Genomic DNA, 24629 nt, shown 5'->3' on the forward strand with positions numbered 1-24629 from the left:
CAGTGTGTGTCTCTCTGTAAGGTTCCTGGGAATTTTGGAGTAGATGAAGACCTTGGGAAAGCAGAGCTAGGTGTTGGGAGAGAGGGAAATGGTCCCAGGGGATCAGTCAGTGCTTAGGGAAAACCAAGGCTACTGTTTCTTTAAGGGCCCAGGACCAGGAGCCTTGTAGTGCAGGGTCAGAGCAAGGGTCCCCACTCTCTCAGCCAACTGGGATGAGCCCTGGGAAGAAGGGCAGTATATATGTTTCCTCAGACCTCATAAAAGGGAGGAAAGGAGTTAAGTAAAGAAGGGCTAATTAGGAAAAGCACTTCAAGGCTGCAGCTGGCCTGACTCAGGGCCAATGAAACAAGGAGGGCTGTGGGAGTCCTGAAGCAAGGAGAAAAAAGTTTGGATGTGTGGGGCTAAAGAAGATATCTGTACCCCATAAACCAGGTAATAAGTCAGACTCCAAGAAAGGGGGATTTTGTTCTCAGTACTGGGGTGTGGAAGTCAATTATTTCAGAGAATCCCAAGGGATCTATGTGTAGGGCTATCCTGGGACACGAGGGGGTTCTCTGGAACCAATGATCATGTTGCACTTTGCAAATAAAGGATATAGTCTTCTGCTACACTGATGCTATACTTGATGTTAGCAAGAAGGCAGCTGCCTGAGAGAGCTTATCTTACGTGGTATGTTTCTTTTAGCACTTTAGTGTTGTGTGCAAAGTAGACTCAGGAATGTTGACTAATTGTGCCTCTTCCAGTCATAAGGGATTCATGTGACAAAATGCAACACAAGACATGAGAGACTTTCAACACGTGCCTGGGTCCCATACTGGTTTAAGTCAGTGGATTCCTTAGTTTTCTCCTTAATGGGTTTGATGACTGCACAGATCCACAATAGTAAATAAAAAACGTTACTTGCTAGTAAACTTGAATTTAAAACAAGGGTTGGATTTTGCCATCATTTATAATCCTTTTGGCATCCATGAAAGTTGAGCACATGCAACTGGTAGGATAATTGGGCCCCAGAAGTGTGCAGTGTTAACCCATACCCCAACCTCAAGCAGATGACTTCAATCCCATTGAGTTCAGTGGGACTACTCATGTGCTTAGGGTTAAGCATGTGCTTAAGTGTCTTGTTGGAAGCTGGCCCTAGTTTGTACTAGGAAAACTACCAAGTAAAGATCTTTGAATGGTTCTGCTTAGACAGCTGTGGTGTTTAGATGTGCTTGTAATTATTAGAACTGGGAGCACTGGCTGTTGGGAGTCTGAAAGGACAGGAAACAGGAAGGAGGGGAGAGGAGTTGAGGAGGTGGAGTGAGAGTTACAGAGGGTGCAGCAGCAGCTTGGTACAGAGGTTTCCACTGTAAAAATAAAGTCCTGTTGAAGTTGTTAGTACCTTGCTTGGTTGATACAACAACAGTGCGTGTATGTCCTCACAACTGGGCATATGAAGGGCTAATGCTTAGAGCCATAGATTGTGAGTCAGGAGACCTGGGCCCAGAACCTTGGCTACCACTAGTGCAGCTCAGGAAGTGGGGGTCCAAAGTGGCCTCTGTGTATCCCTCCATCTGGACTCTGCTCTCCAGGCTAGTCCCTGGCAGGCCTGAGCAGCCTGAAAGGTACTAGCTGCCAATGACCATAAGGAGTTTTTATGGCAGCTGGGGATCAGCAGGGTGTAGAGATGATGCCTTTAGCCATGGCTCTTCTGCAGGCAGAAGTGAGTAAAGAATCAATAATCACTCTAGGGCAGTGTTCCCCAAACTTGGGACGCCTCTTGTGTAGGGAAAGCCCCTGGCGGGCCGGGCCGGTTTGTTTACCTGTCCCGTCTGCAGGTTCGGCTGATCGTGGCTCCCACTGGCTGCAGTTCGCTGCTCCAGGCCAATGGGAGCTGCTGAAAGTGGCGCAGGCCGAGGGACATACTGGCCGCCGCTTCCAGCAGCTCCCATTGGCCTGCAGCGGCGAAACACGGCCAATGGGAACCGCAATCGGCCAGACCCATGGATGCGGCAGATAAACAAACCGGCCCGGCCGGCCAGGGGCTTTCCCTACACAAGTGGCACCCCAAGTTTGAGAAACACTGCTCTAGGGAGCAGTTACTCGCCCAAGTCTCATTGGCTTAATTAGTGTAGGGGCTGCAATTCTGATTCTACCCCATGGTGGATTCTCCTACATTTGGGTGACCCCATACCCAACTACACCAGGTCTAGGGCCATAATCTGCTGCTGGTGTGATGTAAAGCAGCTGTACGGGAGCGAAAGCTCTGGATCCTGGGTTAAATCCCCAGCTCTGCCACTGGTTTGCTGTATGACCTTGGGTGAGATGCTAGTCCCACTGCCAGGGACAACACTTACCTGCCTCGCTGGGGTGATGTGTGGTTCAATTAATGAATATTTGTGGAACACATAGCAAGTATATAGTACCTGTAAATGAAGAATCTAAGTAGTGTGATTGTACATTAAAATCTATCTGTATAAGGTCAGCACAGGACAGAGTCCTTGGTGAATATCTTTGTGTCCAGGTTTCTAACCAGCATTACTGTTTACAGCAATGAATCATCATTAATAGGAAGAATTTAGAGGTGGCATGAATAAAGTGAATGCAGTGATATTACTTAAGCCTATTCAAGTACTGTATGACAGATAAAGTTAATGGTTTGGTTATATTTTCCTGTTACTTCGTGGAGGAAAATGCAATCTAACTAAATTAGCTCCTGGTTAAAATTCTATGGTAAGCTGATCACCACAGAGGTCAGGATAGTCTTTCCTGCATGTACGTCATTATGCCACTGACAAACTATGCTGTGAGGGTTTTTTTGCTTTCTAGTGAGACATCAGGTATTAGCAGGTCACTACCAGAAGTAAGGTTTGTAAGTGAAACTCTCCTTAGCTTCAATGCACCCTTTGATAGTGTGGTTAGGTATTACTAGGGGACAGAGTTGGCACAGAGAAAGGGTAAGAGAAGCATGTATTTGTCCTGCTGTCCACTAAACCACACAGCAATGGCAAGTGTAATACCACCTCCGTTAAAACTGTTGCTCTGGTTTGTCATCATTCATTGTTCAAAATATAGCTGCTTAATGACAGGATGTGGGAAATTAAACATTTCTGACATCGTAATAGATTTTATTTTTTTTTAAAAAGACATTTCCTGAAGAATGTAAATAACTTAGTTTAAAAATGGGCTCAGGAAAAAAAGCCTGGCTGAAAAATCTGATTGAAGAGAGCCAGTGTGGTCTGTTGTTTAGTGACCTGGATGGGACTCGGAAGACTTTTGTTCTATTCCTGGTTTTTGCCCTGACTTGCTTCCAGACCTTGGGCGAGCTGGTTCCCCACTTTGTGCCTGTTTTCCTTCCCACCCTAGGTCGGGCTGTCTGTATTGCAAGCTCTTACTATGGATTTGTACAGCTCCTAGCACATTTGGGCCCTCATCCTGGTAAAAATAACAGAACCTAAAAGGTAAATGTGCTTCTGCACTGTTTTCTTTGCCTAAGCTACTACTCCTTTAAAGGCATGATCCAATGCCCCCTGAAGTTAATGAGTCCTTGGTTCAGACCTTAAATGCTTGGGGAGAGGGGCAATTAATTAGAGACTAAAACAGAATTTGAGGGATAAGATTAAATCTCAGATCCTAAGGGCATCTGCAGAGAAGACCTGATTAAATAAATGATCTAGTTATCAGCCTAGATCCTCAAGCATGGCAGAGCTGTGACTGGAGGAGGGATGTGTGTGCAAAAGGTGGCTTTAAGTTGTCTTTATGCCCCCTTGATCCTGAGGCTGCCTTGTGCTGATCCGGTCCCCACTCTCAAGTTAGAACAAGTCCACCATGCTCTGGCTGCTTATAGCCAAAAGGAGTTATTCACTGCACCTAGAGATCTCATCCACACTCCCTTTCACCTGGGCAAATCCTGTGGGCCAGACGTGGGGAGAGGAGCTGCTATGGTGTCTGTCATTTAACTCCCACTATTTCACATTGATCTTAAATGTATATGTGGCATTATATGGCTCCAGTCCTTTAGTCTGTCATATATGTGAACAGTTTACAGTAGACAATATATAGTTACAAATACACTCCTGTCTCTTGCTCTTAAGTAGGAATTGTTTTCTCTGGGTGAGCCGCACATGAAAGTAAATGGGTTTGGTGGGAAATTGATTCCATCCAAGTGCATCCATTAGTCTAGTCCCTAGCCTCAAATAGCAGGCATGACCCCTGCACAATCGCCATGTGCTTGAGTGGGGGTACACCAAATAGCAAGCATGAAAAATTGGGATGGGTGTGGCGGTAATAGGCACCCATATAAGACAAAGCCCTGTATATTGTGACTGTCCCTATAAAATGGGGACATCTGACCCAGTTGTAGTGTCATTAGCCCTTTTCTTGTCTGCCCCTAACTATCCCCCTTCTTCGTACAAATATTCCCTGAAGCTTGCCCTGGGGTATGTGGAGCTAGTATGAAATTTGCCCATGTGTCCTCTCCACAGTTACATGCAGTCCCCATCCCTCCAACAAAGAGGAACTACTACGGTTCCATTGTATTGGGGCCTACTTCAACTTTAACTTCTTAGGTCAATTTCACCCCCACGATCACTGGATACACTCTTAGAATGCTTGGTGAAGAGCAATTAATTGCCATATTTCTCAGCTGTTCCCTGTTACAAGGGTTGTTCTGTCCTTTAGATCCAGAGTACATTCTCACAAGCCTAGTCCTGTGTCACTTTTGCTAGTTTAGGTTATTTGCTACATCAAAAATCCTGACTCACAAAACTCCAAGGGGTAGAAAATATTGGCTGTGGTAAGAGAATTCTTCCCAGATCATTTTTCCTCTGTAAATATTTTTTTCGCGTGTCCCTCATTTTTGTCTTTTGGCCCCACGTTATGCCATGCATTTTGTGTTTTGGCAGGCGGAGAGCTATTTCTAATGGCCATTGCCCTAGTCTCCCCAGTCAAGTGTCCTTTCTGTATTACCCTGAAGCGTTTTATGTACCTGATAGAAATATCACACAACTCTCACACAGCTAATAAAATTTGATCTCATGCTGGAAATGTTTTGTGGGACTATCGCTGCTTAATATACTGCAGCAATTCACAGTCAGTGCTGTCACAATGAGCATCAGAGGTTCTGAAGAATGTCATTGGCTCAAGCAAGTTTGGTGTGTTATCAGAAACCCACACATAGAAGACGGGAACAAATGGATGGGATGTCTGATGCAGTAAAAAATAATAGGCCACCAAAAGGGAAACGTGAGCAGCCTCGGACAGACCCAGCTGTCTGGTTGGCTTAGCTCTGATCCAGTCAGAACACTATCTAATTGCTGAGATGAGTACCAGCTACTGCTGTTTAAGAATGACAGCTGGAATACTGAATAAAATAAATAATGTAGCACGAGGCCATTCCAAGGTGTGCATTCATAGGTTACTGGTGTGTAGTGAAACAAGACTAAAGACCTAGGGTGAAATTTCAGCCTCAGGGAAGCCAATGGAGCAACTCCAACGGGGGCTGGGATTTCAGTCCTAGTGCTTTAAGCACCAGAGATAATGCATGCACTGTAGTAGGTGAGCAAGCTATTGCTACTAGTGTATGGCTCATTAATGTTACATTTAATTAATAAAAATACTTGGAATACTGAAAAACAAAACAACCCCCCCACACACAACTTTTGTGGATGTCAATGCAATTCATCCTTCTGCTATGAAAAGTAGTTCCTATTAAAAGGATAAGAAATAAGAAAATGCATTTATAACCTTTCCCTTTTAACTGTTTTGAATATATCAATTTTTTCTAAAGCTTTTTGATATCCTCACTGAGGCCCAACCAGACAACTGGTGTCCCCGGTAGGGTGACCACCTGTCCCGAATTGGGCAGGACAGTCCTGGCCTGCAGAGTTCAAGTTCTGGTCCCAGGCTGAATGACTCCAGGGCAGCATTAGTCCTGGATTCCCTGTGGCACCACTCTGCACCTACGTGAAGCTCAGATGTGGTACCAGCCTCTTCCCAGTGCGGGGAGAGCTGAGCTGGGCCTCAGCCTACCCGTAGCCATGAGGCCTTTTTCCCCCAAGGCCCTGGCCAGGCCAGAAGCTGGAGTTGGGCAGTAGTAAGAGATGCCCAGGGAGCCTGGGCCACTGTGGGGAGCCCCAGACTCTCCATTTGCCCTGGGTGGTGTGCCCAGGGGGCAGGGACACTGGCTGGGGGGCTGCTCTCAGGCCCCTACCCCTGGCAGGTGGATGGTCTGGGGCTTCCCACAGTGGCCTGGGGTCCCTGGGCAGCTCCAGATTCTGGCCTGGCTCTCTTTTACAGATGGCGAAACTCGTGCATTGAGGTTAATTGGCTTGCCTTAGGCCACCTAAAGTCTTTTTCAGGAGTGGGATTAAGACTGAGGAGTTCCTGGCTCCCAGTCCTATGTTCACACCACTAGATCCAAATAAAATAATTTGAATGGTGTAGTCACAGTGACATAAAAGCACCATTTAAGGTGTCAGCAACAGGTAAGAATATATCCCAAACTGGCTGGGTTCCTGAGCTGGCAATTAATATGAAAATAATGTGCTAGAGATTAATTTAAAACATTTTGTACTTTTAAGCTTGTTTATTTTATATAATTATGTCAAATAACTTAGACTACATTATGAATCATGACATTTAAAATATTGAGTGTTTCTGCAACCAGATCCTGGCACCCTGAAATACTCCACTTCTATCTCACTTCAAAGCCAAATGCTTCTTGTCAGATTAAAGCTCCAAAGGTGTGTGATATCCCATTGTACCACACCCTTTTTTGTAACAATGTTGAAATAAAACAAGTCAGGATTTGCCTAGCTGTTTTATGATGTACATCTGGGTTATAACTCCTGCCATAGAGTTTTGCTGTGACTGTAATTACAAGGTACTTCCTGGTATTTCTAGTTGAAAAGTAACAAACTGTTTTTTTTCCATTTTAAAAACGTGGCTATTTACATATATAACTTTTTTTTAAGTATGTTAAAATACCTTAGGAGCAAGATTAAAGTAACAAAATACATTTGCTACCATGTCCTTAACTGAACTCATTGTGCCTGCAGATGTTTTAGAACAGTGTGATCTTGCATTGCTGGGTGTGCTTGCAACAGAAGTTGCTTTAACATTAGCATGAACGCTGCCATGGTGTGCATTTGTCAGAATTTTGCATTTCAAAGACATATGACCATAATTCACAGGCCACCAAAATGATAATCATTAACCTACTCTATTAAAAAAGGTTATTAATGTCCCCCGATAGAGAAAAATGTATTAACTCCCAGAATAAAATAACTTCAATTTGGCTTCCCTGCTTGCTCACCGTTCTTCCTCCCTTTTCTTATTCAGGTAGAGCACCGCACAATTGTTTAGGGGTCCGATCCTGAGGTGTGTGGACAGTGTTCAGCATGTTCCAGGAGGCACCGATCAGGCAGGATTGAACCCCCAAATAGGGTTTTCACTTTTTTTCTTAAAGCATCAGGAATCCATCCATTGCTGGAGGCTGAATGCAATGTGCAATGACGTGGTATGGAACCACCTGGCAATTCCCCTGCCACCTCTTGATAGACAAATGATGGAGCTGGGAGTACCAACGAAAAAATGTTTTGCTTCTTTAAACAGGAAAAAGATAAAATAGGGTGAAAGTGGCTTCCCCTTGTGAGAAGGGGAGTGGTGGGAGCCCTCAACTGACTACCCACTCTTGTCTCACACTTCCTTTAAAAGTATGTTAATCTGGCACTGGTTTAAGCAGCTCCTGTCAGTGTGTCCATGCACAAACACACCCACATCTGTATTTGCAACAACAACAAACTCCCTTAAAGATGTTGCTAGGTTTGTGGGTGATGGGTCAGCAGCTCAGGAACTGAGTCTGGTACTGGGTCCACTTTTTGGAAGGCTGATCAGCATCTTTACACCCCAGCAATAGATTCAACATTACAATGTTTAGGACTTGTAAAGTTTATGACCTGCCAACCCTGACAATGACCTTTAAGAATAGTGAGTGAAATTCGCCCGGGCGCAGACATCCCAGCACAAGGTTTAGGCCCCACTTAAGTCTCATAGGAGACTGGGAATCATTAGCTAATTGTTACAAATGCACAACAAAAACATTTTAGGACAGCACTCCAAAAAATGCAGTCAGACTAGAAACCTGCACTTCTCAAATGACAGGAGGCAATCAGCCTTTGCCCTTGGGTCACACAATGTACCCACAGCATATAGAGAACTGACCGCTCACCTTATTCTGTTATTACTCTTACTACTTACCCAAGAAACCAGAAAAGTCTCTTAGATCTCTGTGTGTATATTTGTTTGACAAACAGCATATTATTTTGTGATGGAATCAGTTGTGCTCTGTAGATAGTCACACATTATTTAAAATGCAAGCCATTTACATAATTAAGTGGAACAGCTTCATAGACTCAACGTGAATATATATGTATGGAAAAAATACTGTGTGTATTTAAACTATCTGCTTAAAGAAAAAGCCCTTCAGAACTTTTGGCACATGGCCAACAGGCGTGTTAGAAAGAAAGCATGGGATCTTGGCTGTTTTTCAAACTATGTAAGGCATTACCTCTAAGCAATTGCTAAGTTAACTTAGAGGTACAGGATTAGATCCCCAAAGGTGCTCAGCAGCACCAGAGCAAACTAGCATCTTGCCTCTTTGGCCCATAAAAATGGAATTCATTTTGTTGAGCTACAATTAGCGTAAAAAGAGTCCTTCAAAAACTTGTAGTGCGCACATGTTCAAAAAAGAAAACAATGATACATATAGCACACAATCCTATAACTGATCCCATATATTTATTCCACAGGACTCTTTACATAAGCAAGGGCAAAATGCATGAACAAAGTTAACAGAATAGGGACCATTATTGGTATATTTTTTTGTTGTTGCAGTGGCATAGATAGAAACCCTTACTCCAATCCATAGACCCCTTGTTGAATGATTAAGACTAATCTTGCTCCCATTTAAGTCAATGATCAACTTCCGACCGATTTCCGTGGTGTAGAATTAGGTCTTCAGATTGGTAATGGTCTGCAAAACCATTTTAGGATGAAATCACTATATAGATTTGTCATTGCTTTTTTTTTAATTTGCTGGAAAATGTTAGTAAAACCACATATTACAGATAAATGCTATCCCAGAATTTTTTTTTTTGAGTGGGATACACTCAATGCTTACCTGTCTCACAGGGCACTGAGAGGGTTAATTCATTTTTGTAAAGATGTAAAATGCCATGTAAGTAACCAGAATTATGATTTAAGTGCTTTGAAAATGGAAACCATTATATGAATGCCAAGTATTATTATTTATGGAGCACTGACCATGTGCTTGGTACTGTACAAATACAGTCCCTGATACTGCTACTACTTGCTACAGGACATGGTACTCACCACCATTCATAGTTCCAGCAGCAACGGCAGTGAGACTTCAGACAGATACCGAAGCGAGAACATTTTCCTATACAGTAGAACCCCAATTTGGGGATTACGGAATTAATAAATCTAAAATTACAGTAGATACAACGCATATACAGTAGAACCTCAGAGATACGGACACCAGAGGTATGGACTTACCAGTCAATCAGACATGATGTGGAACTGGAAGTCCTCAATCAGGCAGCAGCACAGACAAAAGGGGAGGTGAATTAAAAAAAAAAAGGCAAATACTGTGCTGCCTTTGGGCTTTATCCATAGGGATGGGGGAGGGTTGGGACAGCAGCCACAGGGTGGAGGGGGGTCAAGGCTCCCGGCAGCAGGTGGGGGTCAGAGCTTCTGACCCTCAGGAGCACAGGGCCTCAGGGCTTTAGATCGAGGCGGAGCTTTAGCGCTTTAGCCATGTGGCGCTGTTCCCCGCAGGGAAGGCTGGGGCTCAGGGCTTTAGCTACCAGGGAAGCGCTGGTTTCAGCCCCAGCACTCCCGCCTCTAGCTTGAGCCCTGACCTTCTTCCCCCGTCCCTCCCCCCGTCCGTCCCCCCGCTGAAGCCAGGAGTGGAGCCGTGGAGAGCCCCAAGTCCCAGTGCCCCTCGCAGGGCTGATGCCAGGAACAGAGCAGTGGGGCTGAAGACGCAAGCCCCAGTGCTCCCCCCAGCTCTAAAGTGCTGACCCCCAGTGCTCCTGCCGGGCAGAAGCCCTGAGTCCCCCGTCTGGAGCCCCAAAGGGCAGAAGCCTCGACTCCCTTGTCCTCCCCCACCCCCAACTGCAGCCCCAACCCCCTGTGTGGCTGAAGTCCATAATAACTATTTCTTCAGAGTTACGGACAACCTCAATTCCCTAGGTGTCTGTAACTCTGAGGTTCTACGGTATTGCAGTATAGTGCTCTGCAGCGTTTTCTTTTTGTCCTTCAAACCCCTGTAAAGTAATTTCCAATGTGTTGACGGTATCGGAATGTGAAGGGATGTTGACTTGTTCTTCATCACCGTCACTGTTGGTGATTTGTTTTCTGTCAGGAAAATCGTCTGTATAACTGGCCAGTCATAAGATTGGTGTTTGTAAAATTGAGGTTCTACTGTAGTTGGAGAGAGACTGAAAGTGATGCACAACGCTACACTAACGTGCTCAAAAATGAAAAGTGTATTGTTGTTCAGAGATGTGCTTGAACTATGGACCCAAACTTTATGGGATTTTGGATCTGGTTCCTGATGGAACCTCTGTGGTTTGGTCCTCTCTCTATTAGCATGAGAGGGCTTGGAAAAACAATAGTGCTAAAGATTATTATTTAATCTTATTTAAATTATTTAAATGTGATGCTCCAAGTTCTACATATAACCCAACTCCATAAACCCTAAACACGGATTACTCATTTAACAACCCACCGTAAAGAATCTTCACTGACCAATTACCCCCTATCTCTCAACACAGCCTCTCCTGGCAAACTGAGTTCAGCCGTATGCAGGGGCAAGAGCATTCCAAACTCATAGGCTCATAACAGAAAGTACAGTTCCATATACCCCAGTCCTATTGAACTACAGCAGTAGTTCTCAAACTTTTGTACCGGTGAACCCTTTCACATAGGAAGCCTCTGAGTGTGACCCATCTTATAAATTAAAAACGCTTTTTATCTATTTAACACCCTTATAAATGCTGGAGGCAAAGCGGGGTTTGGGGTGGAGACTGACAGCTCGTGACCCCCCAAGTAATACCCTCATGACCCGCTGAGTGGTCCCAACCCCCAGTTTGAGAACCCCTGAACTACAGGTTCCCCTGCTGCACAGCACGGTTGTGGAATCAAAGAAGGAAAGAGGTGGTCTCTCAAGAAGCCAGCTCCCAAATTATTTAGGGCTTTACAAGTCAAAACCAAATGTTGCCCTGCAAACATTTAAGCATGTGCCTCGCCCTATTGATTCCATTAGGACTACTCACATGGTTGTAGTTAAGCAACTGTTTAAAGGTTGGTATGACTGGGGCCTAAATACATATTTTTTATTTTAAAATTATTTAAGTGCTAAGATTATTAAAGCATTATGTACTAAAAAGCACTGTACAAATTCTATAAATTATTATATTTATATATACACACACACAAACACACACCTACTTGTTCTAGGCCCCTTGACAATTTTCAAAATTAAAAATCAATGTTTAAAAATATAACCATCCAGTACCAATCTAAACCCCCAAATCACCTGGCCTTTACCTAAGACTATACAACTCACCTTCTGCAGAGTCCTCAACCCCTGTATATGATTCAGCCGTCTTCAAAGTTCCAGACAAACAGGTGGACTCTGCAGCATGCCTTAAAGGCTGATAGCCTTGAGTTATTTTGGTCCAAGAATTAAATAACTTGAAAAGAGAAAGTGCTCTCCTCCATGGGGGCTAAATATTTATTAATAATAACAACAAAACATTTAACAAAGACAAGGACCAGGGCCTTCACCCTCCACAGCTGAACGGTGCAGGGTCATCCTTGTGTCCAGGTAGAGCCCAGTGGGGTTGCAAAGGTCCACCTGTATGGCTTAGCTGGTGGTATCCCACATCAAACCCATGGAATTAGGATGAAGGCAAAGTCTGCCCCTGCTGTGTGGCAAAGTTGGAGCTACAATGCAGTTCCCCAAGTCTGCTACATTAGCCTGTGGGCTGGAAAAGCAACTGAGTCCCTCCATACCACTTATCTGTGATGATAGGACTGTGTCCCATCTACTGGGCTGAACACACGTCACGTTACAGACTTGGCACAAAGAATCCCTCCATGGAGCACATCGATATGGAGCCACCTGCCATGCACCCTCATCACAGGGTTGGGTGGTGCAGAGGTCCTCATGAATACACTCCCCAGCAGAATGAATTTCACCCTGGCCCCTGATCCTGCAGTCTGCTCCACGTGAGGTTTGTAGGGAATAGAGCTTTGTGTGGGCTCAAGCTTCTGCACACGCAGATTTGACTGCAGGATCAGGGCCTGTGAGTGTGGTCCACAAAGTGCTTTAAAATGTAAAGCAACGTGCAACGATGAATACGATTCACATTAATGAAGCTTACTTTCAAAACCCCCTGTGATATAAATGCTAAATAGTATTAAAGCATCCTAAAACAAACAGCACGCGTGGGGCTAGGCATTATTATCAATAAGGCATTTTATATTAAACAAGGAAGCTGTACCCTGATGCAATTGGATCCAGGCAGGTGCTCCCCTAAGCATGGGTGGAGCCCTGGAATCAGCCCATTCAGAACCAATTGTAGGATTGGGGCCCAAATGCCACTGTTAGTAATAAAAAAAAGAAAAGTCTTTAAAACAATAAGGCATTATATACATGCTAAATGCTAATGTTATGTAAGTGCATCGGACATGAAACATATTCTGGAGGTGCTTAAAATATGATTAACAATAAAACCACACTACCCAGTGTTATTGCCCTGTGCAGGCTGTTTCATGGCTGCCTGGGTGCATGTGCATGGTCTTAAGGGAATGTATCTCTTTCCGGACTGGAACTCCAGCATCCACCCCCACTCCTCCTTGCTTGCTTTTCTGGCTGCTGATGGTTTGTACATCATTCATAATAAGACAACACCACCTGGCACCGTGGCTTAGTGTAAAGTGTTGCCAGGCCTTGGGAGTGTGTGTTCCTCGAGGCAGGGGAGGGTCTCTCCCTGAATGCTTCCCCCTCCGTGCACACTGCTTGCTTTGCTTTGTGTGTTCTTAATAAGCAATACTGCCCGATACAGCTTGCTGCAAGGTGTGCGTGTTTGTGAAGAGGGAGGGTCTCCCTTCAGTGTATTGGACCCCTGTGTCCCCCTGTCCTCACCCTGCTGTTTGCTTTGCTGGCAGTCTGTGTATTCTTAATAATAAACAGTGCCTGGCCATATTGCCTTATGGAACAGGCTGGGAGAGGGCATGAAGAAGGAGGGTCATCCCTCACCCCACTGGCCCTCAGTGTCCCCCACTCCCGCTTGCTTAGCTGGTGGGGTGCATAATGCATCACAATACAGGAGCCCTGCCTGGCCATATTGCCTTATGGAACAAGCTGGGAGAGGGCGTGAAGAAGGAGGGTCATCCCTCACCCCACTGGCCCTGGGTGTCCCCCACTCCTGCTTGCTTGGCTGGTGGGGTGCATAATGCATCACAATACAGGAGCCCTGCCTGGCCATATGGCCTTGTGCAGCTCGCTGCAAGGTGCGGGGAATGGGTATAACAGGGAAGGTGGGGGAGGAGGGTGTGTGGGGGAACCCCCCATATCCCCACCCACCCCTGGCCCCGCTCTGCACCCTCCTGGTGGCTTGTACATGTCGAATCCTAAAGCCGCCTGCTGGGGGGGGGGTGTGTGAAAAGGGGAGGGTCTCCCCTCCCCCACAGGCCCCCCACCAGGGAGCGCTTGGCTGGGCTGGAGGCTGGTTGTGCTGTGCAGCAGCAGCAGCAGCCGGGCCTGCCTCCCTCTCCCATTTCCGTGCGGCCGGGCACCCCGCGCTCCCCCAGCGCTGAGTGTCTGAGAGCCGTTGGCGGCTCTGAACCGTTTGGCTCCTTCCCTTAGTAACAGCTTTTACATTCTGCCTCAATTCCTCTTCAATCGAAATCACACACACACACACACAGAGCGATCCCTGCCCTCCCCCCCTCTCTCAGCCCTCCCCCCTCGCTTCCCCCACCCCCCCTCTCTGGCTTGGGATATCATTGACTATCACAGCCCTGTGGGGTGGCTATTTATCCCCCCCCCTTTTTTTTTCTCTATTTTTTTGTTGTTGTTGTTGCTTGGAGTGGGCACCTCAGCTGAGAGGGAGCGTGTGTGTGTCTCTAGCTGGATAAAGAGGAGGAAACCCAGGGTGCCTTTCTTTTGCCTCCATTGCACAGGCAAAGGGGGGAGGGCAAAAGCAGCCACTCAGCCATCAGCTACAAGGTAAGGACTTGGGGTGTTGTGTGTGTGTGTGTGTTTGGTATTTTGCACCAGCATTTACCTCTCCTGGGCTGGATCAAGTGCATCCAAAGGGGGGGTTATTATGGAGCTTCTTTGGCTGGGGGGGGCAGGCTGGGAGGGCTTTGGGGAAGTGATCAGGGCTGGGGGGAGGGAGCTGTGTTGGTCTGTGCTAGTTGGGGTTGGGGGATGGGCACAAGTGTAACATGTCTTTATTTTTCAACTTGGGTCCCTGCTTTTTTGTTTTGTTTTTAAATGTATTTTTGGGAGCTGGTGGTTTTCATGGTAAATGGCACCTCCTTTTAACGCTTCTGGGAGGGGGCTTTCTGGCCCCTCTTCCCCCTTTCTTATTTCTCCCCTCCCCCCACCCTTTGGATTTTATTTTAAGGGCTTTAAGGGGAAAAAAGAATTTGCAGCAAATTGAATCAAGGAGCCATCATGAGGCAGGCTGGTTTATAGCCTATTTTTAGCCTGATTTTTGTAAAGAATCCTCCCCACCCGTGCATATTTACTATTTCTAAAACCGGGAGGGAGGGGGAAAAGACCACCCCAAAGTGTGACCTTAGGTCTGTATTTATTTTGCAGTCGGTGTATGGTTTGTGTCTGCAATGTATAATGTTAAGAAAAGCTTGGGGAGAAATGTGCTTGTGTCTGAACTCATGCTGGAGTGGGGGAGGGGAATCTGTGTCCACACTTTCCTCTGTGTGATTTTTTTTTTTTTAATTTCCTTTCTTTTCGACTGTGTATGTTGTTTTCATTTGTAGCTTAGAGGGGTGTGTTTCCTTTTTAACTCCCCTGGAGATGTAGCCCTGGATTTAAGAGAAGAAAATATCTGTATATGTATTTTTTTTTTAAGTGTAAAGTGCCAAAGTTATTGTTGATCAGTTTCCTGTTAAATTCTGGGTGGAACAGGATCACATCTTCTTTTACAGGGTAAGGGTCACATGTAAAAGACAAAACATGGGCCCTAGTTATGGAAATAAGCCTTTATACCTGTTAATGGGCTGTGTATTTTTTTTTAACTTAATAGTATCAAATATCCAAAATGAAGCAGGCAATCTTGTTCTGTGCATTCTATATTTTTAAAAAGATCTTTACATCTAAGTTATATGTTTTTCTGTGCTGTTAATTGAATATATTTATCCATTGTAAATACAAAATATGTAGTTCATTATACTATTTAATGGGGTTAAATTGTACATTGAAGTTGTTCCAGGTGAGTTCAGTTTTCATCACCAAATTCCCTTTTAAGGAAAATTTATAAGAGAAAAGTCTCTTTTGAGAGAGAGACTTAGTTGTGCTTAATGGCAGAGTCTTGTTGCTTGAGACTGCATGTTGAGTTTTCAAGATAAAGTTTCATCTGTAGGTTGCTGTGTAGGATTGCAGAGTGAAGTTTGCTCATAGAGTTTTTACTATCAGATGTACCCAACATCCTCATTTTGCTGTCTGTATAAATCAAGACTTAACTGATTTATGGACACGATCACAAAATATACTCATTCTTTGCTGTTAAGGCATGGGAGGTAAAGAGTCATGATCTGGAAAATTCAGTCTTGTCACATAAAAATTAGCTGAGCCTGATTGCTGATACCTTAGTATCTAAAATAGATATTTGAGAACATCACAAAGCATATTAACAAGGGAAGGGTCTTTATTCTAGATGGGCCACACTCTCTGGATACTGACCTTGGGCTTTAGGTAGAGCCTACATAGAGAGAGGTGCTACTGACAGAATTCAGGTTTGGATTTTGAATAATGCCTGAAGTTTTAGGATTGTCCAAGTTTTGGGCCTTGATTGTGCAGTGAACTTTGCAAAAGCTTAGGTGTCTGGCCTTGGTTTGGACATCTCCATATTTATCTTTTCAGCATATCGTTCAAACTTATGAAGGCTCAGATCCTGGAAACACTTAGGCAGGTGCTTAACTTCAACCACATGAGTAGTCCCATTGGTTTTAATGAGACTATTCATGCGCTTAAAGTTAAGCGTGTGTTTAGGTGTTGGAAGGATTAGAGCCTGAGGTTTATAAAAAGCTTTACCGTCAAGGTAAATCTGCTTAGTATGCTGTCGGTGTTATGCAAATAATAAACATTCTATGGTTTCCCAAAGTGATTAATTTTTTCTTTTGGTTAAGATCTAATGAAATAGCACTGTATTTTATTAGTAATTACAGGTCACCTCAGACTACACTCTCATGGTCTCTTAAATTTTGTTAGGGAAGTGCAGGCTTGTCTCCATGACCACATGGTTCATATGGGATTGTATCTTGGGAACTTTGTGGCAGGTCTCCCAAAATATATTCTGAACACCTGGAAAATATTTAGCGTTCACTCCATAAGGGAAGGGGGAAGGGAAGAAAATACAATTTTAAACATGTAAAAGTAGTTGGAACTTGGGTTTGTAATTTTAGAATATACAAGAGTTTACAGTTGATTTTGTTCATTTAAATGTTTCCCTGCTTCGTTGAGAGTAATAAATGCTGATCAAAATTATTACACCTATTTGCTGCTCAAGATTCCCCCCCCCCCCAAATTTTTTACAAATGCCGCTTTTATTTCTTTCTTATGTTCTTAATGATGGATGTTTCGTACATTGGTTTGAAGTTATAAGGCATTATAAAGTGCTGAGTATTGTAAAACTTTACTTGTGACTCTGTAATTCTTATCACTCAGATGTGATGGTAGAGAATATTGTTAAATCCTACAAACGTGAGGAGCTGGATGGAGTAAGTTGAAATGGTCAGAACACGAATATATATATATATATATATATATATATATATATATATATATATATATATATTTGAGTGTGTATATTCACTTTGTTTTCAGTTAAGTTTTTCATTGAGGAAGAACAGATCCAAGCGCATGTAAAGCAAATTGAATGGTTATTTACACAGGAGTTCACATTAAAGTCAGATGCCCACTGTTATAAATGTTATAGAAGCAAATTAAGACCCCGTCCTACAAGAGGTTCCATCTGGACAGACCCACACTGAAGTCAGAAATTCTGCAAATACAATGCACATGCTTAATTTTAAGCACATCTGTGACCACCTTGACTTGAATGGGGTCTGTATATGTGCATAAAGTTGATCATGAGAGTGTTTGCAGGATCAGGGTATTAACTATAATTTCTGTAAACTATATTGGTGGGTGGGTGTGTGAGAGAGAGAAGGGAGATGACTTTTTTGGTGAGTACAATTAATTCCTACCAAAATAATATATTTACTGCTTGTTGATTGTTATATCTGTTGATAGGGTAAAAATTCTTCTGAACTAATATTTGATGAGTGTACAGCTCATTAAAAGGTGAATGACATGACTAGTGGACCTTTTGAATGACCACTTGTTGAATAAATAAGTATTTTCGTGTGTGGCATTGCTGTATAAATAGGACCCTACCAAATTCACGGTCCATTTTGGTTAATTTCACAGTCATAGGATTTTTAAAATTGTGAATTTCATGATTTCAGCTATTTAAATCTGAAATTTCATGGTGGTGTAATTGTAGGGCTCCTGACCCAAAAAGGAGGGGTGTATCTGGGGGGGGAGTGGTCCACAGGGTTATTGCAGGATGTATGTATGTGATACTGCTATGCTTACTTCTGTGCAGCAGCTGATGGCAGCGCTGCCTCGGAGCTGGGCAGCTGGAGAGCAGTGGCTGCTGGCTGGGAGCCCAGCTCTGAAAGTAGTGCCCCACCAGCTGCAGTGCAGAAGTAACGATGGCATGGTATGGTATTGCTACCTTTACTTCTGTGCTGCTGCTTGTGGAGCTGGGCCCTCAGTCAGCAGCCACCACTCTCCAGCTGCCTAGCTCTGAAGGAAGCAGCATAGAAGTAAGGGTGGCATGGTCTGATATTGCCATCTTTATTTCTGTGCTGCTACTGGCAGGGAGCTGCCTTCAGAGCTGGGTGCCTGGCCAACTGTTGCCGCTCTGTGGTTGCCGAGCTCTGAAAGCAGCACAGAAGTAAAGATGGCAATACCGTGACCCTCCTAAAATAACCTTGCGACACCCCCCCCCCCGCCCCCGCAACTCCTTTTTGGGTCAGGACCCCCAATTTGAGAAACGCTGGTCTCCCCCATTAAATCTGTATGGTATAAAGTAAAAGCACACAAAAGACTAGATTTCACTGGGGGAGACCAGATTTCACGGTCCGTGACGCATTTTTCATGGCCGTGAATTTGGTAGGGCTCTAAGTATAAAATATCACATCTTCAGATGAATAGCTGATAAAGGAATAATAACTCCTGAATTCCTGTTGTAGGCTCGGGATCCACCAAAAATCTTGGCTTCCCCATGTGCAACTTTCTGAACACTTCAGTGTGATGTTCTTTTATTTAAATTATCTTAGTTTCCATAAAGAAACTTAGAGATAACAACTGGTTTTTCACAGACCGTGTTTCATCCGAAGATCTCAAACAAGGTAGATGGGGGACTGCTTAACCCATCATGAAAATGTACCCCTGTGAGATAAAATATGGCAAGATAATAAGTTGAAAATGTTTTATCCAGGTGAAGCTTCAGGAAAGTCTGCAGGGTTGGGCATTTGACTGGTGCAAAAATAGTTGGTCAATTAACTGGTGAAATATTGGTGAAATATCAAAAATAGTAAAATATTTAAAACTTTTTTTTTAAGAACAGGAACAACAGTCACAAAAAGAATAAGACGTTATGGTCCCTTGTAGGCATAACCGTAGGTACTTGTGCCTTTATTACAAAATAAAAAGTTAGTTAACTGAGTTATTTTAACTCAGAAAAATGGGCAACACAATGGAGTTCTGAAAAATGGAAGAATGTCACTGTGATATAATCACAAAGATAGGCCAGCATGTAATTCTTGCTGGAATATTTGGCAATATTTAACTGTGGTCAATTGTATAAATATAGTATTTATTTTGGCAGAATGTGTTACCTAATTGTAACTTGTTAGGACACTGAAGCTGTCTCTTCACTATGAAAAAAGGTGTGCTCTCCACTCCAGTTAACTAATGTGGCATGAAATCCAAGTGAAGACAAGGCTGTTGGTAATTTTCATGTGAGTTCACAGGTTGAATTCAAGACTATCAGGGAGCTTGGTCTTGAACTTGACCATTTAACTCATATGAAAACTACCTTCTGCCTTGTATTCACTTGGATTTCATCTTGCATTTTTTCATAGTTCAAACAAGGCCGAGGTTGGTTGCAAAAAGTGCCAAGGGATTTTTAATGACCACGATTGGTCAGAAGTTTAGTTTTTAGCTATCTCTCTGAAAGACTTCCAGCATCATAATGCCTGATGCCTCCTAAAACAGTGATTTGGATACTGGTACTGCTACTTCAGGCTCTTGTGAGACTCTTTAGATTCCCTATCTTCGTAATGAACCTCTGTTCTGGGCTTGTGATGTGGTGGCAGGAATTGGATGTGAACCAGTCCAGGTGGCATTGCGGATTAGAGAATGTACAGTTAAATGGGAAGTGGTGTGCTTGTACAGATAAGGTGAACTGGTACTGTTGGCTGAAAATCATATTGAAGGGGTTTAGGTCAGGACTGACTTGGAAGGAAGATTTCTGCTTACCGAGTCACCAACACCACAACGTGCAGCACTCATGCATCTTTAGCGGTTTTCCATGCCACTACTGAGCCATCATGCAAGATCCTAGTTTTGACATCTGAAAAGATGAACTTATATTGCGAAGCTGCTTAATGCATTAATCTTTCTTTTTAAGAGTATGAATTAACACCTTTGTTTGGAAAAGAGAAAATCTTGGGTAGACATTGATGGTCATGTTTTCAGATGCTGAGCACCCATAGCTCACTTTGAAGTTTGTGGGAGCTCTATGTGCTTAGCACAGGGGTGGGCAAACTTTTTGGGGCGAGGGCCACATCTGGGTGAGGAAATTGTATGCAGGGCCAGGGCAGGGGGGGTGGAGTGCGGGATGTGGAGGAAGGGGCTCAGGACAAGGGATTGGGGCAGAGAAGGGGTGCAGAGTGTAAGAGGGGGCTTGGGAAGGGGGTTGGGGTACAGGAGGGGTGCGGAGTGCAGGACGGGGCTCAGGCCAGGGAGTTGGGGTGCAGGGTGCAGCAGGGAGCTCAGGGCAGGTGGTTGGAATGCACAGTAGTGCAGAAAGGGGCTCAGGGCAGGGAGTTGGGTGCAGGAGGGGTGCGAGGTACAGGCAGAGGGCTTAGGGCAGGAAGTTGGGGGGTGGGGGGCAGGAGGGGTTTGAGCTCCAGCCCGGTGCCGCTTACCTAAAGTGGCTCCGGGGTGGCAGTGGCGCACACCAGGGCCAAGGCAGGCTCCCTGCATGCCTGCCCTGTCCCCACGCCACTCCAGGAAGTGCTGCGGCCCCTGGGGGCGGGGGGGCGGGGGGCAGGCAGAGGGCTCTGCGCGCGCACATGGAGCGCTTCCCGGGGGCTGCTTCTGAGAGCAGCGCCGGGCCCGCAGCACCACCAGGGGTAATCCCGCGGGCCGGATCCAAAGCCCTGAGGGGCCGGATCCGGCCCGCGGGCCATAGTTTGCCCATCCCTGGCTTAGCATCTCTGCAAATCAAGCCCTAAGTGTATTTCACTGGCTTTTGCAAACGTCAGTTGGGGCTGTAAGTCCTATTTCTGTTGGGTTTCATGATAGTGAAAAACTACCACCTCCTTCCCCGCCCCCCAGTCTGTGACTTGAAATTTAGTGTTTATTCCATTGTTGTAATTTTTTTTCTCTATGTTGCAAAAGAGTGATCTTGATTTACTGCTAGACATCAATATCAACGTTCAGAATAATCCACAGAACATCCTGGGTGTCTTGTTTGTTTTGTTTCTTTTATGATCCAAAATCCAGTTCAGCCTCTTTGCTATGTACTACATTACAGAGAAACTCCAAATAACCTGTCTGCCATAAGCAAGCATTTTGGAATATTACTTTGGATAGCTGGGACTGCATTGCTAGACATTTTAGTTGGTCTGCTGGAGCTGTGTATTAAGCTTCCCCACCCCCTCTGGCGAGGCAGACAAGCAGCTGTTTTTGCAGCTGATCCTAGTGCTGCTTTTAACCCATTGGTGGGGCTGCAGAATTATTGAATTACCTCCCCAGTAGTGTAAGTTGCATTTAAAGCTCATGTTGAACTCCCACTGACAACATGTTGTAGATTTTATGAATTAAAACTATCAAACTGGTTATGGAAACTTTTTTTTTTCTTTTACATATGCAGTTGCATTGTTTGTTGGCAGTGGCTTGAAACTACATAGCACAGTGTATTTCTGGAGTCTTATTCAAGGGGAGAAGTTAATGGGTCAGATCTTTACTGTTGAAGAATGAGTGGTGCTAAGTACTGTGCCTGACACGAAGACTGTAGACGTCAGCCTTGAGAGGCCCTAAATTTAACTTTTTGAATATGTTGTGTCCCCTTGACATTCAAACAGACAGTGTTAAAGTTCATGTTCTTCAGATAGGCAACCTACCACCACCAAATCCAGTGAGTTGGGGATTCTTGTAAACACAGGCACGCTTGAGGTGAATGTCAACACCCCAGTGGCTCAAAAGGAAGAGTTGGGCAGGGAAAGTTGAGGGACTGTGTTGAAGGGCACTTACTGCCAGAATGATGCTGGGTGGCCTGACTGAGCATTGCAGATGTTACCTTTTGTCCCTCATTTTGGAGGAGCTAATCAAGGTATCAGGATGATTTCTAAAAGTTTTTGTTTTCCTGTACAAATAGATAACAACAAAGGTAGGATTTTTTTTTTTTTTATGTTGGCCTAGCCTCTGCTCCTGTTGGAGCAAATGCATTTTGTCATTGACTTTCAGTGGGGATACAGTTGGCCCACCTCTGAGTGATCTGAAATTCCTGCCTCATAATACAAATTTTTGCAAAGATGTGCCTCCATCTTTCATACCAATCCACATTCCAAATCTGCTCAACTAAGAAGATGACTTTCTATTTGAGGTTTAGCCAAAAATGCTTGGGAGGATTTAGTTTTGATGCTGCATGAATTCTTTTTCTTTCTGTCTAGTATGTCCACACTACCCGCCGAACCGGCAGGTGGTGATCGATCTATTGGGGAATGATTTATTGCGTCTAGTGTAGATGCGATTAAATCGATCCCTGATTGCTCTGCCGTCCACTCCGGAACTCCACCGCGGTGAGAGGCGGAAGCGGAGTTGACGGGGAAGCGGCAGCGGTCGACTCGCCGCCATCCTCCCAGCCAGGTAAATTGACCTAAGATACGCCGACTTCAGCTACGCTATTTGTGTAGCTGAAGTTGCGTATCTTAGGTTGACCCCTCCTCCCCCCAGTATAGATCTAGCCTAGGTGTGTGGGCGGTAAAGGAGGTCAGTGACAACCATTAGGTTTAGAAGTTCTTGAGCATTATTTGTCCCATATGAGGTTAAAGGAAGTATTGGTGGCTCTCCATTTGGCAATAAATCCTTCAGTCTGCAGTGTTTTGTACAGAGACTACTACTATTAAACAATTAATCATAGCTAATTTTTGTACGGATGTCAACATTCTTCTTCTATTACAGAAGTTCCTGCTGGGAGTCTTAACATAAACACACATCCCTAAATAAAAGCTCTTAAACCTAGATTTTAATTGGAATGTCCTTTACAAAAATACAGAACCTGCCGTGGTGATCTGCAAGAACTTTTCACATCCTATTTTTCAGAGTGTATTTTCAAATTTAATACTGCAGTGACTTTTTTTTTTTTAAATTCACTGCACAGGTGTAGATAATGCAAAGGCAGAGAAACATTTGACATCAGCTTTAATAAACAGCTTGCCAAACAAGTTATGGTAACAACATATATTTGGTAGCAACACATTAGCTGTTTCTAACTGCTAATATAACACCCTGATATGGATTAGAGAAACAGGCTGCACCTTGATTTGAACAGGCTAATTGTGTAGCGATAGCACTTGATTCTCATTTCATTTTAGGTGTGTGGTTAACCTACCTCCATGTAGCAAGTGTTTGATATTTCTTGTTTCAATTTTGAATTCATTGCACTGTGTAAGCAGAAAGAGTTTATAGCAACATAACCTCAGTTATGAAATACCACCCAGGCTATACATTCCAAAGAAATTGCCCACCAAGCAATTTTAGATAGGCTTGATGTGGCAGAAAGAGAGATCTGCTGCTAAATTTAAAGATTAAAATTCTTGGTTTATGTTATCTCAAGGACACTCGCCATTATTGGAAATATTTGCCTGTAAATGGGTGAGTTGTAGAACCCACCTTTGTCTTTTCATTATTGCATCTGCTACTTGTGTAGATTGTAAAAGGTCTTTGGTTCCGTACTGGAAATATCCTTGCATGTGTGTGCTTCATGTTGGCAAAATCCATGTTAATTTGTTCTTCCAGTGTATCCCCATACTATGTTGTTTTTATAAGGTTTATTTATTCCAGTTCATCAAGTACCTATGCAAAGTTCTCAGAGTTTTCTTACTCGGTACATGCTGTATTCATTATATCTTAGGCTCTCAAAGACTTTCCACTATCAAGGGGGGAGGGATAGCTCAGTGGTTTGAGCATTGGCCTGCTAAACCCAGGGTTGTGAGTTCAGTCCTTGAGGGGGCCACTTAGGGGTCTGGGGCAAAAATTGGTCCTGCTAGTGAAGGCAGGGGGCTGGACGTGATGACCTTTCAAGGTCCCTTCCAGTTCTAGGAGATTGGTATATCTCCAATTATTACCTTTTTATTATCTTTACCTTGCCCACTCAGACCATTCACCAGTCCAGTTGAGCTTTCTATGCACCATAAATAACATCCACTTTTCATCTTCAAGTACCTAAAAGGTTGTTACAAGGAGGAGGGAGGAAAAATTGTTCTCTTTAACCTCTCAGGATAGAACAAGAAGCAATAGGCTTAAATTGTAGCAAGGGTGGTTTAGGCTGAACATTAGGAAAAACTTCCTGTCAGGGTGGTTAAGCACTGGAATAAATTGCCTAGTGAAGTTGTGGAATCTCCATCATTGGAGATTTTTAAGAGCAGGTTAGACAAACACCTGTCAGGGATGGTCTAGATCAGGGGTCGGCAACCGGTGGCTCGCGGCTCGCCAGGGTAAGCACCCTGGCGGGCCGGCCCGGTTTGTTTATCTGCCGCGTCGGCAAGTTCGGCCGATCGCGGCTCCCACTGGCCGCGGTTCGCGGTCCCAGGCCAATGCGGGAGGCAGGAAGCCACGGCCAGAACATCCCTCGGCTCGCGCCGCTTCCTGCCTCCCGCATTGGCCTGGGACCGTGAACCGCGGCCAGTGGGAGTCGCGATCGGCCGAACTTGTCGACGCGGCAGATAAACAAACCGGGCCGGCCCGCCAGGGTGCTTACCCTGGCGAGCCGCGAGCCACCGGTTGC

The 24629-nt window shown here is 44.5% G+C and overlaps 1 protein-coding gene across 9 annotated transcripts in view; it reads left to right on the plus strand.

Moving 5' to 3' along the window:
• Positions 1 to 298: 298 nt before the first annotated feature.
• The window catches only part of TBL1XR1 (TBL1X receptor 1), a 180535-nt gene continuing 156204 nt past the window's right edge, over positions 299 to 24629 (plus strand). For 7 of the 9 annotated variants that reach the window (XM_039488933.1, XM_039488932.1, XM_039488934.1 and 4 more), the window contains exon 1: positions 13855 to 14302. The gene's annotated coding sequence lies outside the window, so the exon portion shown is untranslated. Of the gene's footprint in view, positions 433 to 13849; positions 14303 to 24629 lie in introns of those variants that run through there. The other 2 variants (XM_039488938.1, XM_039488942.1) reach the window with 2 other exon arrangements.

The sequence above is a fragment of the Mauremys reevesii genome, linkage group 9, assembly GCF_016161935.1.
Source record: "Mauremys reevesii isolate NIE-2019 linkage group 9, ASM1616193v1, whole genome shotgun sequence".
Lineage (NCBI taxonomy): Eukaryota > Metazoa > Chordata > Testudines > Geoemydidae > Mauremys > Mauremys reevesii.